This window comes from Carassius auratus, chromosome 41 (assembly GCF_003368295.1).
Source record: "Carassius auratus strain Wakin chromosome 41, ASM336829v1, whole genome shotgun sequence".
In the NCBI taxonomy this organism is placed as follows: Eukaryota; Metazoa; Chordata; class Actinopteri; order Cypriniformes; family Cyprinidae; genus Carassius; species Carassius auratus.
The window spans coordinates 23,290,713-23,306,601 of NC_039283.1; the positions used below are offsets into that span (position 1 = coordinate 23,290,713).

A 15,889-nucleotide genomic window follows, 5' to 3' on the forward strand; every position below is an offset into this window, starting at 1 on the left:
AGGCGTAATGCAGGCAGAGGTCGCACAGCTGTGGAGCGTGACACGAGGAGGCGGGGAACCGGAGGAGGGCGCGTCTAAAAGGATCCTCCTCAGACTCTTACCTGAAAAAACTACGGGAATACTTCTGCGCCACGGTGAAGGAATGTCGAGGACGCGGTCACGGGATGATTTTTTAATTAACTAGTAACTATTTTCGACCTACACCATGTATACGACTGAACGCAGGCGCATGAGCCTGCACGAGACCAAGAGAAAGGATCCCGTACGAGTTTCAGCTGGAAGTTTATGGCAGGATCCTTTGGCTCTTGAAGTCGGCGGCGGGGGTAAAGCCGTAACATCACCGCGGAGTCGGACCAGGGCTTTATCCGTGATGTATATCGCCGTTGAGGACAGGTCTGTGCCTCAAATTGAGGCGAATCTTTCACTGACTTGTCTTACAGAAGCCTGCGAAGACGCGCATGCGGTGCTCAAGAGCATTTCTTTTGAGTGCCTTGCGTTGGGCACTACTGAAATTCTGGACACTTTCTACAACGCAGGCAAGTTGTGGCACGTAAATATCTGGGATTTTCAGGAATATTTCCAAAGTGCATTTGTAAGCGGTTGTAATTTTAACTCTTGTGTTTAGATGTTGTTGTGGTGGGGATGAACAACACTGTCTGCCAGCCGTCTCTGTTTTTATCACCTGGGTGTTAGAGAAAGTTTCAGTATGACCAATAATGTCATCCTATACTGTAACAAACGAGAAGACGATCTTCAAGTTGTAAAGGTGAGAAACACTGCACACAAAATAGCACACTTCAGATTAGTAAATTGCAAGCCTGTTTTTATAATCCACCATGAATTACACCGGGGCTAGTTGTCACACTTTGTATTCCATTGAATATTTCCCAGTGTTGGTGTATTTTTGAAAATTGGTATCTGTATAGACAAACTTTAAAGTCTTGGCAACTAAAAAGAAAACCATTTGAACATTCACACAGTTTTGTCTAAGAAAAAAAAATATTTTAATTAAAAAAAAATCTTCGACTTTTTTACAGTATTATTTATATATTATACGAGGTAAATTATCACAGTGGGGCATTCTGTCATCAGTAAAACTATTTTTAAATAACAAATAAAACGACATAAATGGTTGTGATATACACAAAATTCATACCATTATTTGGCCAACACAAAGTGTTAATTGTATACAATTCTATAAAAAACGCATTATGTCTTTGTGAAAACCTTCCCCCGGTCCAATGTCATAAGTGTTTGTTTGGTTTTCTCTATTCTTCATTCTAGGAGCAATGTGGGAGCTACACTTTTATCCCCTACATGGTGTCACCACAAGGTAAAGTATTTGTCTCTGATGCCACACTGATGAGGGGCATCACAGATTTTCTTCATTCCAGCTTTAAAATTGAATCTCTGCTGACCCCTCTGGTGGATCGACTGGTCAAGTTACTGGAAAGTGTTCACATTCATTCTAGGTAGGAATGTGATAGATTTTTGCACTTTTCCTGGAAGTAATTTATTAAATGTTGCTTGCTTATTTGTGTGAATTAACGTTTAACACACTCTTGCTTCAAAGCGAATACCTTCATGAGGCTGTCCGCAGGGAGATCCGTCTGGCTCGAGAGCACTTCATCGGACAGGCCCTGAGTCAGGAACTGGGCCGGATTCAGAAGCGTCTGGACTCGGTGGAGCTTCTGAGTCCAGACATTGTGATGAGCCTCCTGCTGTCTTACAGGGACATCCCAGTGAGTTACATATGCACAACGCTAAACTTTCAGTTACAAACACAGTATTCAGTTACACATATAATATGAATGATAGCATACGTGTAGTTACGGTTATCAGTATTATCGCAATATAATTTTCTTCGATAAAACACCCTCAAGTATGGGGCCCGGTGCGACTGCACCAGTTGCACCACCCTAAGGACATCCCTGGAAACAGAATACCAACCAAAAATCCAGAAAAAACACATTATATAAGGGTTAGAAGGTTATTTACATTTCAGTGAGTGTAATAAGTATTTGAAGCAAAACATGACTTCGTACTTGGTGCAGAAACCCTTGTTGGCGAGCACAGAGGTAAGACGTTTTCTGTAGTTGGTCACCAGGTTTGCACACATCTCAGGAGGAATTTTGATTTACTCCTCTTTACACATCCTCTCTAAATTCTTAAGATTTTTTGGCTGCCGTTTGGGAACTCGAAGTCTCAGCTCGCTCTACAGATTTTCCATAGGATTACTGCGGTGAAGTCGTCCTGTTCCCTTAACGGAAAAACAGCCCCAAAGCATAATGTTTCCAGATCCGTGCTTGACTGTAGGGATGGTGTTCTTGGGGTCATATTTACCATTTCTCTCCCTCCAAACATGATGAGTCTAGTTAATGCCAAAGAACTCAGTTTGAGCAAGCTCCTCCCATGTAGTTCAGGGCTGATCCCTGAACTTTCTCATGATGATCTTTATGCCATGAGGCAAGATCTTGCATGGACCAAGGCCGGTTTGATGGTTGTTTTGCATTTCTACCATTTCTGAATAATTTCACCAACATATCATATAGTAAACATTAAGTCATTGTTTGCTGTTCTTCAAGATATTCTTGCTGTGATAATTTGATTTTATGAAAATCCTTTGTCTACCCAGAGGAATAGGCAAGAATATTTGACAAAGGTTCTGAAATGTTAGAGGTGCCAGCCAAATGTGTGAATAATTCATTGAAATTGAGCTCTCTTTCTCAATGTGAATCAAGGACTACGACGCCATAATAAATCTGGTGGAGACCTTGAATAATTTACCCATGTGCATGGTGACATCCCATCAGAACATCAAGTTTCAGTATATATTTGCACTGAACAGGTAAACCTAGTATTTCTTTATAAAAATATAATGCACAAAAACAAATATTTTTTGAGAAAACATTAATATTTTTCCCTACGGAACATTTTTGAAATGTGTTTAAAGGAGGAATCACCCTGGGGATCGTGCCAAAGCTTTAAAGCTCATTTTACCCATCGTGGAATCGAGGAGCACTGTGGCCTCAGATGTGTACTGCCTGTGTGGGCGCATCTACAAGGACATGTTCCTGAGTTCAGGCTTCAAAGACACAAACAGCAGAGATCAAGCTAGTTACTGGTGAGTCATTACAAATTAACCTTTCATCGGCCAAGGCCCACCCATGAGTCCGTTTGACCAACATGTCAAACAACCAATCACAGTTCGTTTCGTTCATTTTCACGTTTCGAGGAGAAGAAATGTTGCCGCAATAACAGACCTGTGTGTAAAACTCTGACATATTTTAAAGATTCTGTGCTGCGAACTTAATTTCCTGAGACAAAAAAACATAAAACAAATTTAATAGAGTTTTGCCTCTCAGGGGAATTTGTCTGGTTTACATTGTTAATATAATTTTTTTTCTAAAAATGAGACAAAATTATTTTGAATAACATTTTAATAACTTTTTTTTGGGGGGGATATTGGATGACTTTGGTTGAAGCAGAGATGCAATCACATTTTGTTTAGATGTTTCTCTAATATTCCTTTCCAGTAATGTTTTTCTACCCTTATGTTTGTTCTGCAGGTATGGCAAGGCCTTCAAGAATGAACCAACTTTGCACTCCGGAATCAATAACGTTGTGCTCCTGATAGCTGCTGGGCATGAATTCAACACCTCTATTGAACTGCGGAAAATCGGTGTGTTTTGTGTCCTCATTTAGATTCACTGCTCTGGTTGTGAGCACTTTAAACAGTGAGATAGGGTCATGGTTTGGTATATATATATCATGTACATTAGTGTTTTTTTGGCCATTGCATGGATTTTTCTGTATAGCATGCTGCTGTATAGAAACTGATATTTAGTGGCCTACTTGTATGATCCAGATGCTTTGAGCATTGAACATGAATGTGTGATGACACAAAGTATGAGTATAAATGAATGTAAGAATGTAACAGTTTGAGGTAGTTAAACAGGTGTTGCCTTGCTTTCACACTTTACATACATGTCTCCTGCTTTTCATGCATTTCATATGAAACTGAGGCAGATAGAGTTTTAATTCATTATTGAGTTATGGTGTTATTTATGCGTTGTGCAGGTGTCACACTCAGTAGCCTGCTGGGCAGAAAAGGCAGTCTAGAAAAGATGCAGGACTACTGGGATGTGGGTTTTTATCTGGGGGCTGGAATCTTGGCCAATGAGCAAAAGAAAGTCATAGAAGCTTCGGAGAAACTCTACAGGCTCAACGCGCCAATGTGGTGAGTAAAGAAAGTGAATCATTATTCATGTTTATTTTGATTTGTTTATGTAGCATTGAAGTTAAAACTATTTAATGTTTAATTTTAAGCTATTTCCATTAATGAAAATTATTAAAATAATAGTAATCATCATCATTAATAAAAAAACAATATTTTTGTTCAATATTTAAAGAAAATAAAAATCGATGTTTACTCAGTGTAAACTGATTGAGTTTCTAAATTAATTAATAACATTTATAGCCTTAAGTTTCATTTTCAAAACCATAATACCCACGTTCAAGAAAAGAAGTGCCTCTCCAGTCTTTAATTTTTTATTTTGTTAATTACTTAATATGCAGAATAAAAAATTGCTTGACAAATGTAATGTAATTGAATATAAATATAAATAAGAAATTCAATATAATTGAAATGGAATCAGATAACTGACAGATGAACGCATTTAGGCACATTAACTGTAGTAGCAAACATTAAGGTGGTATGTAAGTTAAAATTTTCATGAATGATTGTTATTAATTTTAAGATATGTTTTTTTAATTATTAAAACACACTAACTGACAACCCTAAATAACACATGTAGTATTTACCGCAAAGTGACTTCTCTGTCAAAATAGGTATGTCGCATCCATCATGGAGACGTATATACTGTACAAGCAGTTTGCCAAACCTCCAGATGTCAGTCATCCTAAACAGGAAACTGTGGACTTTTGGATGGAGTTAATGGTGCAGGCATGCAAACCTACCGTTTCCACTGCACGCTGCCCGGTAAGACTGATTCTTTTCTGACCTTTCTCCTCAGTACAGCCTTACCCTACTAGAAAAAAACTATTTTAGCAACTATTAAAGGAAAAGCCAAAAAGTGGAGAAATAAACCAAGCCCAAAATACATCATTTTTTTTTTTAGGTTCTGATCCTGGAGCCTACTAAAGTCTTCCAACCTAGTATAATAAGCATAAGTGAGGAAGATGACAGCTGTACGGTGCAGTTGAGACACGTCACTCCACTGGAGGTAAACACCCTTGATGCTTTTTGCACACGGCTTTCAGGACTAATTGTGTAGGCTGCAGTGTGTTGTCACACAATGGAGTTTCCATGTTATTAAATAATGTATGTGATAGATGGATAGATAGGCATCATTTAACAAGACGGAGGGCAGTATGAGTGACCTGAAGCCTCATGCTGTAAAATTCAAGTACATGTCTGTGGGAGTGTAATGTGCTATATTTGGTTTTCCCAGAAAGGTCTTCATGAGTGGACTTTCCCAGCATCTGCGATTCGTGGAGTAAGGTACTGTGTGATTATGGGAACACAACCATTTCGACATTGCTAAGCTTGCAGCAGTTTATAGTCCCACTAGGGCTGCTCTGTTTTGGGCCACAGCTCAGCGATTTTGTCTGAATAGGTCTTCTTTTTACTTCTTCACTTGTTGCTTGGCCTAGTTGACACCTGTTATCATCTTTCCAGCTTTTAAGCTACTGTATAGGTCAGTGTCTCTTCCTGTTCATTTAGAGCTAATGTTGCAAAACAAATTACACTAGATTTTAATATTTAAGGACAGATTGACCCCTTGAATAAAAAGTCTTCTAGAGGGATTTGTATTCCTGGTAGACTTAGTATTTCTAATTTATTTATGTTTTTTTTATTATAATATTTGTGTTTAAAAAAAAAAGTATTAAATGACTATGTCTTATGTGATATGTACCGTGTAACCACGTGCACCAAAAACATAATTTTACTTACAAATTTAAAAACAGCTTACAGATCTTCAGAGTTTTATGACTACAAACTGAATTGCTCTATTTGGATCAGTTTCAAAAAGTGTAAAAGGCTTATCTTTGATGTTACATTTTTTGGCTTGTGATTGAGAATCCCTGTTATTCCGCTCTTGCAGCATCTCCAAGTTTGACGAGCGGAGCTGCTTCTTGTACGTCCTGTACAATTCCGATGATTTCCAGTTGTACTTTCCCAGCGATCTTCATTGCAAAGGGTGAGCTCCTCCCATTGACACATTGCTTAAACAAGGACAACATGAGGGAAGAGCTCCAATGTCATAATTGTTTTGACAGAGAATGAACTTGTAAAAGATTATGCTCTTTGAATTAGTTTTAAGAATAATCTGATATTTGAATAGTGTTCAGTTCAGAGGTGCTCTAGGCTGTTCACTGAGCCTTCAAAACGCAAGCCATATTACATTCTGTTCTGTTGTATCAGGTTCAGGAAGTCACATTTGACCTCATTTTATGAACTTGTCATTCTTCCAATGAAAATAAGCTCTTGTGAAATGGCTAAATGATTAAGTGTAATTGCATTTGAACATCCTATAGAAATCAATAGAAAATGCCTTAATGAAATATCATGTCACAATGAAAGACATTTTTCCATTGAACGTATTCTCAAACCCTGTCGTCTGTTTGTTGTTTGTCAGGTTCTGTGATTTGGGTGAACTCTCTATTGCATCACTCAGAAAGTCCTGTGGAAGATTCCAGTCTAGTCAGGGGAGGTGAAGGAGATTTAGAGGTGAGAGAAGTCTCCGTGAATATCGTCTCGTTGTTTGTTCAGGCTAGTATCCCTGTTCAGCATTAGTGAAAATGTGTACATGGTTGATTTAAGCAGCTATTTCAATCTTTGCTTGATATACAACCCTTAAAAATGACTTCTCCTGCAGACTCATGGTAGAATTGGGTGATATTATTGAGTTGGATAAACCTGAATTTGACACAGTCTACACTGTATCTGTAACTGCTATAGAAATAATGGTGACTTGACATTTTATTTCCAAATAGTTCCCTTCAATGAGAATCATTCCAAATGAAGTTTTCCATTGAATACTGTAAATATGATACCACTATGTGACAGGAAGTACCATTATGCAACTGTGATGTCTGGCTCTTTTACTATCTTTAGGATTGCAATTGTTGCACATTCAAACCTACTTCCTGCTATCACAAGCATGGGCATACAGTGTTCTTTTGACTTGAATTATTGCTTCATCTTTAATCATTGCTTGCTTAAAATATTTCATAAAACATACATTACTGCTCAGAAGCTTGTGGTTGGTATGATTTTTAAAGAGTTCTTGTACAAGCGCCATGGCTAAATTTGATTGTTGGAAAACAGAAAACTTTCGCTGCATCATGAATGTCTTTCCTGTCACTTCTGATTAATTTAATGCAAGCTTGATTAAAAATAACAGTTTCTTTTAAAAACAATGTTTCAGTACATTTATGAGAGGAATGAGAATGGAGACAAGGTGGTGCTGGGGAAAGGAACCTATGGAGTGGTGTACGCGGGACGGGACCTCAGCAATCAAGTGCGCATCGCAATCAAAGAGATCCCAGAGAAGGACTGCACGTATGAACTTGTTTGCCATTGCTTTAATTTTTCCAGTGGACGTCATACTTTAGAATGTGTTTATCATCAGTTTAGCTGCAAGTTTGTTTAATTTCATGGAGTTCTATTACGAAGAATCAAATAAAAGAACTTTATAATTTGTTACAATGCACATTGAAAATAAACTGTGAACTCAGTAAACTCTTAAAATGTAAAGTTTTGCCAAACAAAATTACTATATGATAATGAATTTTTACAAATAAAATATATTAATGATTTCATATACAGTATTAATATATAAAACAGTGAATATATATATATTAATACTATTAATATACATTGATAGTAGGCCTGCACAATGTTTCGTTTGAGCATCGATATCGCGATGTATGAATCCACGATAGTCACATCGCAGGATGTGCGATGTAGGATGTCTAGTTGATCCGTTATTCATTAACTGTACAGGCCAGCTGCTCCCCGGCCCTTGAAGAATGTGATACGCAGAGAGGGAGAGAGAGAAAGAGAGAGAACAACACGAGCGCTGTCTTGCTCTCTCTCCCTCGTGCATATTAATCAATTGACATGATTTAAATCATTTAAAATGAGAATGTAAATTTGCTCACCCCATATTTGTTTGTAAGAAAAAAATAGATCAGATTTCATATCGCAATATATATCGCAGAAAAATAAAATATCGCAATGTCATTTTTTCCCAATATCGTGCAGCCCTAATTAATAGATTTAATAAAAACGTTGTATTTAATCTTAGAAGTTATAGGTCATTTCTGACCTGTGTTCAGTGTTGATCTGCTTCAGGAGAAATCCAGCGTTTGGATTTCTGACTTCGCTCAAAGGTCACCACAGCCCAGTGATGTTTGTCCGCAGGACTGATAGTTGTTTAAACTGTCCCCACATGGACAGTTAGCAGATGTAAACCCCGCCATGTGATCCAAATCCTGTGCTTAACTGTTCTTAACAAATATGCTCAGAAAACCCTTATGATTGTGGTCAGAACTGCATAGCTTAGATGAACATAATATTTACTTTTCATCTTCCATCTTGGTCTCTCTTTGTTGTTCTGGGTTTTAGCTACTCTCAGCCGCTCCATGAGGAGATTGCCTTACACAAGAGGCTGAAGCACAGGAATATTGTTCAGTATTTGGGATCCGTCAGTGAGGATCGCTTCATCAAGATCTTCATGGAGGAAGTTCCTGGAGGTGTGGCTTGCTTTGCTTATTGTTCTCTGTCATCAACTTTTCCATTTTGTTGACATGGGGAAATGTTGATTTTCGCAAAGTCTGTTGAGAAATCCTTGGTTCTAAGGAAGGATGTGTTTGTGTGTAATGTTCATTTGTGGGATGATTTCCAGCTGTGAACGTAATTGAAATGTGGTGCACTGAATCGCACAAACCAGTTATTTACGGTTCAGTGACGTAACACTCATTGATGTGTTTGGTCCTACGCTTCCTATATGATGACTAAACCTAGAATAACCTGAGTCATGAAAAAAAGTTTTCATTGCTATATATATATATATATGTGTTGTGTGTGTGTGTATATTTTATGTAATGTATTCTTGTGATCAGAAAACTTAATTTTCAGCAGCCATTTTTCAGTCTTCAGTGTCATGTGATCCTTCAGAACTTATTCCAATATGCCCAATTGGTGCTCATGAAACATTTTTTTATTATTATAAGTTAAAAGCAATTGTGCTTAAAAATTTTCTTTGAACCATTATAAATGTTTTTGCTGGCCTTTTTTGATTAGTTCATGTTGAATCATTGTTGATCTTTCAAAGAATAAAAAAATTCTTGCCCTCAATTTTTAGAATTAGAATTTTTTACACAAATAAATGTTTTTATTTTAAGTAATTTAACCTTAGCATAAGCATTGTAATGAATTAACATGAATATTATGTTTTAAAAATGTGTTTTAGATGTTTTAAAAAAAATCACGATCTCTTCTATTATCTATTTATTCTATTCATTATGGTCATTCTTAAATTATTTTACTGATATTTTATAGTTATGTATGTGCATATGGATACACAGTGTATTCATTTGTTTTTTTCTTCCTTCACAGGAAGTTTGTCCTCTCTCTTACGATCAAAGTGGGGACCTCTTAAAGACAATGAGGCAACCATTGTCTTCTATACCAAGCAGATTCTGGAAGGGCTGAAATATCTCCACGATAATCAGATTGTCCATAGAGATATTAAGGTATGAATACATTGCAGTGCCATCGTTACTTCCAGACTATCTGTCATGCAACTTTTTTTTTTCATTACATGCCATTACTTTTCATTTCACCAGGGTGATAATGTTTTGATAAATACATACAGCGGATTGCTCAAGATCTCCGATTTTGGCACTTCTAAGAGACTAGCAGGAATCAATCCATGTACAGAGACGTTCACAGGTCAGTCTTCTAGCACATACTTCTCACATTACATTATGTACTCTTGCATGTTTGCTTTTCAGACTCTTCCTGATTCATTCATCCACAGGCACTCTGCAGTATATGGCTCCAGAGATTATTGACCAAGGGCCTCGTGGCTATGGCAAACCGGCTGATATCTGGTCTTTGGGTTGCACCATCATAGAAATGGCTACAGGGAAGCCACCCTTTCATGAGCTGGGAAGTCCTCAAGCGGCCATGTTTAAGGTGCTGCAGGAATCTGAGTGTTATTTTAAGTTGATGGTTATAAAACAATGTTAAATAAACTGCGAAGTTGATTTACATTCCATTTTCACAATCCCAGTTGACTTCATGCTCATTGAATATTTATTAGAGTCATGGTTAGGCCAGAAAATACTAGAATGCAAGAGCAAGACAGTTTACACTAATGTCTGCTTTAGTGCCATGTGGACTGGTGCTGCAAAACTGCTGATGTTATAAATTGCTTTCTGGTATGTTTTTGTTGGTAAAGTGTTCGTGTTAGCATGCTTGCTTATGTTTCAGGCCTAAATGTGAATATCTGTTTCAAAGAATGCCAGAATCAGGTTTACTGATGAATTGTCCTCCCGCAGGTGGGCATGTTTAAGATCCACCCCACAGTGCCGGAGTGCATGTCAGAGGAAGCTAAAGGCTTCATCATTTACTGCTTTGAACCCAGCCCAGACAAAAGAGCCACAGCTTCAGAGCTCCTTAAGAACAGCTTTCTGAAGGGCATTCCCAGGAAGAGGGCAAAGCCTCAGTCTGACAACACTCTGAAAGAACCTGCAGGTGAGCTTGTAGAACCACATCCAGAAATCCTTAAGAACTCTTACCATTTAAAACCAACAGCTTTAATTTGGTGTTACTTCAGCTTTGGCCACTTTTGGCTTTTTGTTTTTTATAAAAAAAAAAAAACTTTTAAAATGCTTTTTACACTCACTTATTTATTCCACTGGTCCAGCAATGCATATAAATATTACAGGAGAAATGTATTTTTATTTAATAATTAATTAATTTATTCATTTACTTACATAGTTTTATTAATTATTTTTTATTACTTATTTTTATAATAATAAGTAAGAAGTTGCTTAATTATTTTATCATTACATGATTTCATTAAAAAAAAAATATATATATATATAAATATATATATATATATATATATATATATATATATATATATATATATATTTTGTATATATTTTCAGTTATTTGTATTTATTTAATTCATTTATAATTAAATATTGTGATTTTTTTTTTTTTTTATTTTTCAATTTAATTATTTGTATATTTTTGTCCACAACTGATCATCAATATAAGGCATTTTTATATGGATATTTGCAGATTTTTATATGATCTTAATATAGCAACAACAACAAAAAAAAATCTTTATTAAAATCTCAATAATAACCCCAGGACATGAAAATGCTGACCTGAAAGAAACACCCACTTCTGAATAATGAGTTGTACATTCAAGTAATTGGACATTTAATTAGTTATTAGAAATATGATATTTGATTTTGACTTTATTTTGGGATCCTGTTGTAGGAGACTTTCAGAGGAGCATGTCTGTACCCATTATATTGTGTGTGGAGAACACCGATGGTGAACAAAATGAATTGTTCTCATCTTTTGATCTGAGAAGGACCACCCCTGCCTTCAAAGGAAAGGACATGGCTGAAAGTCCACCCAGCTCCAGTGGCTTTTTGGCGTGAGACAATGCATCAGATCCCAAATGATTGGAATTATGTATTGTAAAACATACACCTGAAATCTTTTATTTGCCTTCATGGTGTATGTATTTTCTGTTGACAGAGTGCCAGATGACCCTCAAGCAGACATGACCACAAGCCCATCAGGTACTGGAGAGAATCTAGGTCTGTTCATGCTGAGAAAGGACAGCGAACGGAGGGATACGCTCCATAGGATCCTTACGGAGTACATCAGTCTTGTAGTGCAGAACATTCAGGAAACGCTGCCACAGGTACATTCTCACACTATAGTGTGTCACCTGAGATGTCTGTTGTGAAATGCTGTCACACCACCAGTGCCCTTTCTTAAATTCTTCAATGATTCTGAATTAAGGTGTGTGTGAAGATTTGCTTTTGATTCCATCTTGCAGGCAAAGGAGCCGTACATCAGCTCAGATGATATTAGCAAGCTGATTATCTGTCTCCGGGAGAACATCCGCTCTCCAGACAGAAGGCACCTGACTAACAGCCTCCTGACTCTGCGCTCCAGCCTGCTGAACTCCTCTGTGCCTCTCAGCAGCCTGCAGGCGGTGCTCTTTAGCTTCCAGGATGCAGTATGTGATTTGGTTTCACTTTGCATTCATTTCAGTCAAGCCTAAATCAAACTAAAACTAAGGGCTAATTAGCAACATTTGGAATGATTAAAAAGGCTATAATTATTATTATTATTATTATTATTATTATTATTATTATTATTATTATTATTATTATTATTATTACACATACTGAGGGTAAGGGGTTTAGGGGTAAAATTTTTTGTTTGTTTGTTTTTTAGTAATTAAAGTAATAATGTATTTTCTGCATTTTACTTCTTTTTATACATTTATAATTTCGTTTAAATTTTTTTTTTAAATAAAGTATACGTATATTTGTGCATTTATTTAGTCATGAATCATATTTCAAAATATTGAATGTATACGTGACTCTTGTGTTTGTAGGTCAAAAAGGTCCTGAGGAGACGGCAAATAAAACCTCACTGGATGTTTGCTTTGGACAACTTGCTGAGGCAGGCTGTACAAGATGCTATCACGGTTCTGCTCCCAGGTGCATAAAGGACAACGTTACAATTTAAACCGTGATCCCATATGCTTTTATTGCTTCACTGAATCTTCTGTTACTTGCATATCTTCATTGCCATCTTTAAAAATCCCTTTTCAGAGCTCAAGCTTCAGCTACAGTCGTCGTTTGAAAACGAGGAGAGTTCTCCAGAAACCGAGCAGCCCAATGAGGCAGATCCTCAATCAGCCGTCACCCCCATCACAAAGAACAAAGAGGAAGTGGGAATCAGTCAGAATTCTGAAGAGGGTCACACCAAATGCAACAGTCTGTCCAGTGAGCTCATCTCCAGCCATTCTTCACTTGCAAAAGAGTTATCAGAGCTTCGACTCGAGTCCAGGAGGTATTGAAAACCTTTCCTCTCTCTGTTGTGTTCAAACCTTTTGAAGTGTTTAATGCATAGAAAACTTACATAATGGACACTACCATTCAACATTTTTGGTCAGTATTTTATTTTATTTGTTTGGTTATATAAAATTATACTTTTATTCATCAAGGATGCAAATTATTCAAAAATGAAATGATTAAATTCATCAAAAATGAAAGACATTTATGATATAAAAAAAAATAAATGCAAAATAAAATAAATGCAATCTTTTTAACTTTCTAATCATCACAGAATTCTGAATGTATTGGGTTTTCACAAAAATATTAAGCAGCTTTTTTGAACATTGATAATAAGCAAACGGAATAAGTAATTAAAATGATTTCTGAATAATTATGTGACACTGTAGACAGGGTTAATAACTGCTGAAATGTGTAGTGTTTTAAAATATATTAAAATTGAAGAGTTATTTTAATTTGTAATAATATTTGCCAACATTACTGTTGTTACTGAATTTTCAATTAAATATATGCAGCCAGCATAAAAGTATATGTATATGCACACACACACACACACACACACACTATATATATATGTGTGTGTGTGTGTGTGTGTGTGTGTGTGTGTGTGTGTGTGTGTGTGTGTGTTTTAAATAGCCACAAGAGGACGATGAATAAAAACCACACTAATTTCATGTGGTTGGGAATTGTTCGCATTGTGTTCCAGGTTGCTAATTCAGCTGAATGAAAAGGAAAAAGAATTCCAGGAGCTTCTCATGAACACACTTAAGACCAAACAAAGCCACATCACCGCCCTGGAGGTCCGAGCTGCATCTACAGCTACAGGTTGCTCATGTTTTTTTAACTTCCCTAACTTCTGAAATGAGCTCTGTATTTACCACTGAACAATTGTTTGCAAACTTCTTCCTCCATACGAGAGAAAGTTCTCGCCCGAGGGAGTCAAAGGGTGTGGCCATGGAGCGATATGTTTCACATTTATTCACATCCACTCCACATGCCACTGCTTGTCTTTAGATCTGGGAGGAGTTTTTGAGACTCATGAAGAACACACCCTTTAATCACTTAGAACTGTTACCCAATTTCAACCAACCCAAGTTTATGCCTTAACCCTCGGGACTTGCGTTTTCACTACAACGTATAGATATATTCCCTGTTCTGGAAGTGTTTTAGAAATAAAACTTTTTGTAATGAGTAGTAATAGCATATGACCGTGACATTGCTGTAAATGTGCTAATTATGCATCTATAGTAACAGTTTATGATGTTTATTGTTTCCCACAGATAGTAAACCTTCACCCCACAATGCTCACAATGCTGCTATGGTGCGCTGGTTAAAAGATGTTCCAGTGGATAAGAAAACCATAGAAATGGTAAGTGTAAATATGGAGAAAATAAATTAGTTTTGACCACAAGCTTTGATTTGCTTATTCATATTTATAGACTTCTTGTAGTGAAAGTCAGCTTCAAAATCTAAAATGTTGAAGTGGATGGTGATTGCCTGTTCTTTGATTTCTTTCAGCTTGTTTTTCATGAGTTCACATTGGATAGTCTCCTCCATCTCGCTTGCAGAGATGATCTGCAATACTGTGGCATCAAGTAAGTCCTTCAGTCGATCCCTACCGAACAGGAAGAATATGCCAAGGTGTAGGAGAGACATTATAAATAAAGTTAACATGCACTATTTAATTATCAAAAACACAGTAAAAAAATGTTTTAAAAATATTGTTACAATTTAAAATAACGTTTCTATTGTAATATGTTTTAAATTAAATTTATTTTTAGCAAAAGTGTAAGGGAAAACAATTCTGACCAAAGAATGCTGTTGTAAAAGGTGAAGTAAATCTGTGTTTATGCATTTTTCACTCAGAGGCGGGATACTGTGTCGTTTGTGGGCTGCCATCTCCAAGCAGAGGGAGTCTCTTCTCAGTCCAGTCAAAGAGGACAGGGAACATACCATTCTCTAAGCTAACAGACATGAATGACTCTCTCTTGACCAGTTTTTAGATTCTATGAGCTCAGTGAGTTTGCTGTTAATAGAGTCTGTGCCTTTTTTGGCACTATTATTTTATGCATATGCTTGACACACACACACACACACACACACACTTCATTGTCACATGATCCTTCAGAAATCATTCTAATATGCGGATTTGATGCTGAAGTGACATTTATTATAATTATCAATGCTGAAAATTCAAAAAGTTTTGATGCTTACGATTTTTGTGGAAAAATTATTAGAGTAAAAAATTTATTTGAAATAGAAATATTTTGTAACATTCTAAAATGTCTTAAAAAAAAAACGTAATAACCCCAAAGATTTGAATGAACATTCAGTATCTCAGATGTAACCTGTTAGAAAGAGATTCAATATGTTTTTTATGAATATAAAGTTAATGTGTGAAGTATTTATGCTAACATCATCTGAAAATGATGTGTTATCGTGCAGGGCATTGAGTTGTATACTGTACATATGTTAGGGTACAAAAACACTGTATTTGTATTTATGAATTGTGCATTCTTACTTAATACTAAATATTAATTACTTTATAGATGAAAGCCATACTGACAGTAAAACTAGAAAAAAGTAAACTACATTTAAAACTAAAACTGCAATTTACTAATTTATTTTTGAAATAAAGCTTTTAATTGTAATGTACAAGTGAAAGGAAACTGTTACATTTTTCTTGTTCATTTTAAATGGTCCTATGCTATAACAAATTCATTATTCCAAGTAA

The 15,889-nt window shown here is 36.3% G+C and overlaps 1 pseudogene; it reads left to right on the forward strand.

Moving 5' to 3' along the window:
• Positions 1 to 88: 88 nt before the first annotated feature.
• Positions 89 to 15,450, forward strand: LOC113059320 (mitogen-activated protein kinase kinase kinase 5-like; annotated as a pseudogene).
• The last annotated feature ends 439 nt before the right edge of the window (positions 15,451 to 15,889 follow it).